The sequence below is a fragment of the Sinocyclocheilus rhinocerous genome, unplaced genomic scaffold (assembly GCF_001515625.1).
Source record: "Sinocyclocheilus rhinocerous isolate Xijiao unplaced genomic scaffold, SAMN03320098_v1.1 scaffold1862, whole genome shotgun sequence".
Taxonomy (NCBI): Eukaryota; Metazoa; Chordata; class Actinopteri; order Cypriniformes; family Cyprinidae; genus Sinocyclocheilus; species Sinocyclocheilus rhinocerous.
In genome coordinates this window covers 101,225-106,381 of record NW_015653470.1, presented here as the reverse complement: position 1 = coordinate 106,381, position 5,157 = coordinate 101,225, and the positions used below count along the sequence as shown (strand labels likewise).

The 5,157-nt window shown below is 34.3% G+C and overlaps 1 protein-coding gene across 1 annotated transcript in view; it reads right to left on the bottom strand.

Annotated features, from left to right (window-relative positions):
- akt1 (v-akt murine thymoma viral oncogene homolog 1) overlaps positions 1-4,807 on the bottom strand; it is a 55,574-nt gene extending 50,767 nt beyond the window's left edge. The window contains exon 1 of the mRNA XM_016522375.1: positions 4,637-4,807. The gene's annotated coding sequence lies outside the window, so the exon portion shown is untranslated. The remainder of the gene's footprint in view (positions 1-4,636) is intronic.
- Positions 4,808-5,157: the final 350 nt, after the last annotated feature.

Below are 5,157 nucleotides of genomic sequence, written 5' to 3'. Positions count from 1 at the left end.
GATTTCTGAAGATCATGTGACACTGAAGACTGGAGTAATGATGCTGAAAATACAGCTGCGCATCACAGAAATAAATTACAGTTTAATCTATATTCACATATACAACAGCTGTTTTAAATTACAATAATATTGTAACATTTTTACTAAATGCAGCCTCGGTGAGCAGAAGAAACTTCTTTCTAAAACATTAACAAATCTTAACCTTCTGAAAGACAGTACAGATTATATGCATTTCTTTGCGCATCACAGAAATAAATTACAGTTTAATCTATATTCACATAGAAAACAGCTGTTTTAAATTACAATAATATTGTAACATTTTTACTGTATTTTTGATCAAATAAATGCAGCCTCGGTGAGCAGAAGAAACTTCTTTCTAAAACATTAACAAATCTTAACCTTCTGAAAGACAATACAGATTATATGCATTTCTTTGTTAAGTGCTATGTATCTGCAAATACTAATAAACTGTCTGATAAAACTAAAGCGTTAAATGATTCAGCTTTCAGTGACTTCTAAAACTTCAGCAACAACATCACAAAAGCTGCTAATGCTCAATAAACAGTACTCAGAATTCAGACTGCATTGTCGCTGAAGTTGATCTATCCTTTTAAAACCTCACTGACACACTTTCGATTCGCTCTGAGTCAATCAGCGATCAAATTATTACAATTCACTCTCCACAACAACTGCTGCTGCATGTCTGCAGACTCTCAGCGCAGAGATAATGTGACAAAGTATCACGCTCAGTGCAGAAGCCACCACTTCCTGTGCTAAAGGAAGACGACTTTAAAAGTTGGCAGCATCGTAAATAAACGCAAACATGTTGACCAGCGACTGCCTGCTTTACAGGAACTCATTTATTTACAATAAGCACAGTTCAGACGGAGCCTGAAGGACCAAAAGGGCCACAGTTACAGAGTCACGTGATACATAGACAGCTTCCTACTGTATAGCACTATCATACATTTAGAAAGAAAATGAAAGAACAAATAGGTAGGGTTTAACTGAAAAAAGCTTGGAAACTTTCACAAATAATTGAGTAGAACTGAAAAAATATTTTCTACTCCAATAATCTTTACTTACAACTGAAGCCTTTTTTACTGTACACTAACAAAAATGATTCACTTTGAAACACTTTTGATTTAGAAATTGCTTGTAAATTTCATAAATAATAATAAAACGTGACATTTCGAAGTAGAAAAACTGAAATAGTACTCCAGGAATCTTTTATTTATAACTTTTTATTTCTACAGATTTTTTTATTTATAGCTGATTTATTTAGAACTTCAAAAAAAATCATTTTTGCAGTCTACAAAAAAAATATTTCCCGTACACAATATATAATGTATAAAAATATTTAGCGCACACAATTAGTGAGTAAAATACTTTTACAATTTAATCTGTCATGTAGGCCTAATTGTAGAATTTAATCATGTGTTACTTAATATCACATCTGAAAAATAGGCAGAAAAATAAAAATAAGAGACTGAATTTGTATTTATTTATTTGTAAAATGTATTACAATAATCTTTTTTGTTTTGTTTACAACTTTGCTAAATAATTTTTTACAGTCTAAACAACATACAGATATAACGAGCACACAATTATTGGAAAAAATATATATATGTCAAAAATTAAAAATGAAACTTAATTTTTTTATTAAAAAATATTTTCATACAAAATGTACGTTTTTATTAATTTTTTATATACTATTTATATAATATAATACACAAACATTTAAAATATACAACATTTCAAAACTTGAAATCTATATTAAGTTTGTATATATACAAATCTAATACAAAATTTAAGTTTTTATTATTATTTTATTTAAGTTTTAACTACTGAAACTTTCAATTATTGAAAAAATTATAGTATGTCAAAAATGTCATACAAAATGTTTTTATAATTATTTTTGATAAACTATTTATATATATTATATTTAATAGTTAAAAGAGTTGTCACATGTTTTAATCACGTCATTCCCATATTTAAATTACTTTTACAATTTAATCAGTTACATAATTTTAGAATTATAATTTTGGTTCACGTGTTAGTGGATATCACGTCTGACAAACAGGCAGAGAAATAAAAATAAGCGATGCACGGGTTACAAAAATAAAGACAGAAGCAAGTATGTTTTGGCCCTGAGCAGCAAACCCAGACCTGCTTTTCAACATGAGCCGAGTGTTTTTACTGCAACAGTCCACACACACACACACACACACACACACTCACACTCACACACACTCTAACAAACACACACACACACACACACAATCACACACACTCACACACACACACACAGAGAGCGAGTGGATGGCATGCAGCCAGATCCAGCAGTCTGAATGAACCCAATACCTCGCTCATGGTCACATGATCTGGGGGCCTGAGGCCCTTCGCTCGCCATCCCACCCTGATTAAAGTCATTCACGATTCCGCTACCGTCTGTAAACTCAGGCTCCATTCAATGCAAATGAGAGACACGCGGTCACTCAGGCGGTTATACGAGGAGGATATGTGTGGATAAAACGTCATTTACAGACTCATATAAAACACTAAAGCACAGAAGCAGCTCTGCCACGTTTAATATTATGCTTGACTCTACACTGTAAAGTTTCCAGGAGCGAGCAGAAGTGCCATCTCTCCAATCAGACTAAAACAAGCAGGCAAGGCCAGTTATATGATGTGATTTCAGGCGGGTCGAACTCATCACACACAATACGCTTGACTGTGTCCGAGCGAGTTTCTGCATTCTTGACATTCTGCACGTTACTGGTGGCACATTTGCGTCAGCGGGACCCGAAGGAACTCAAAGACGTCTCGCAGAAGAATGTAAAACATTCCCTCAGCATCTTCCAGCAGCTTCATCCCTCATCCGCCCACAGGTCACATGACAGAGAGACGCTCAGGACTACAGGAGGAAGACTAGTGTTCCAGACAGGAGTTTGATGTGCTCTGTTATAAATGCTCAGAAATTACACAGAACCTGTCAAAAGTTTGGACACACTTTACTGATTCTAAAAACCTTTTGATCTATCTATCTATCTATCTATCATACATGCATACATACATACATAAAACCAACATAAAAATATCTATATACCTATTTAATATATATTTTTCCTTGATCTTAGTACATCAAAAATTAATAAAAATTTGCATTTTGTAAATATATAAGTTTTTATTTTTATGGACTATTTAAATATTATATATATATATATATATATATATATACAGAGAGAGAGAGAGAGAGAGAAATTACCTATAATACATCTATTAAATATATCTTTCTGTATGTTTTATCTTTAAATAGTACATCAACAATTGATAATAAAAACTTATATTTTGTATATATATAAGTGAAAATAAATTTTTATGTACTATTTAAATATTATATACATTATTAAATTATATATATATATATATATATAATGATTATGTATTTTTGTCTGTAAATAGTTCATCAAAAATCAACTAAAACTTTCTAAATATATACACATGTAAGAATTTATTTATACAAACATGTAATATTTTAATATACACACGTTTTTATGTACTATTTAAAGATAGTACATATAAAGTTTCTTTCATTAATGTACTTTTTATTATTTTTTATGTACTATTTGAACTTTATGAAGTTGCATCACATGTTTGGATCACTAAATCATTCCTATATTTGCATTTATGTGATTTCATAGATTAATTGACTTCACTATTACTCTAAAATGTGAAAATCGAGCAGAACGGGTAGATGTGTGTGTAAACTCTGGTACTGTACACCCAACCCAATGCTCCACAGAACCTATAATCAAAAACAATCAAGAATCAAAGACTAAACAAGCCTGAAGTACACAAGACCCATCATGATTAGATGAAGTCACAGCACAGAACCACAAATCACCAAAAGCAGCGCTTGTGAGTGTTTACAGTCAGCGGTCCTCTCATTATACTGTCAGCATCTTCAGCTCCAGTCATGTGACATTTGACAGTCCATCCAAACCAGCCTCTCTACAGACAGACTTTAGCATTAGAATTCATCTATCCAGTAATCCATTCATTCATTTCCATATTACTCCAATGCTCTTCCAAGAATAGCACGGCACGTGTCAAAACAACATGGTAGTATTATGGTAATTTGTGCTTTAGAAATAAACACAAGCACCTCAGATTACAGTGTGATCAAATATGAACAGGAAGATACAGACACACCGTCTCTCAGTCCGTTAGGCACATGTCGTTTGTAAACACAGCAGGACAGTCCCGTGCAGACAGCGGAATGTATAGAGAACGGCAGAGAACGGCGAGAGTAACATTGTAACATTCGAATGTTGCAACATTTAAACATTGTAACATTGTAGCGTTGGGCCTGCGCGTGCGCGCTTAAGGTGACACAAAAAGTAACAACTGACAGATGAATAAAGAGCCGAATAAAGACGCTCCTGCGCTTCCTAAACTAGAGATCACCGCTTTAACCAGCAGCTAAACTAGTACTTTCATTCACTCCGGGTGGAGCGCTTTCATTTGACAGCTAGAGTCTTTTATTTTAGGCCTCTGAGAGAGAAATAACCGCATCCTATTGAGCAGCAGAGCTTCAATAACTGCCATCAAACTGAATGGAGAGAGACTTTACCGAGACGGGTTTCACTGAGGGCTCCGGCGCATTGCTGTGGAGGAGCTCGCTGCTTCGGGTGCTACTTTAATCCCGCAGAAAACAGGTAAAAGTGTTTTGATGAGCACGAGCGTGTCCTCGCCTCTCCTCCACTACACTCCACACAGCAAGAGACTCCAGCCTGCGGAGAGAGTCCGGCGAGAGCTGCGCGCTGGGTCCTAGAGCCCGCATACACCGACACTACACTACAGTGACTACACTACAATACACTACACTACACTACACTACACTACATTACATTACATTACACTACACTACACTACACTACATTACATTACATTACACTACACTACACTACACTACATTACATTACATTACACTACACTACACTACACTACATTACATTACATTACACTACACTACACTACACTACATTACATTACATTACACTACACTACACTACACTACATTACATTACATTACACTACACTACACTACACTACATTACATTACATTACACTACACTACACTACACTACATTA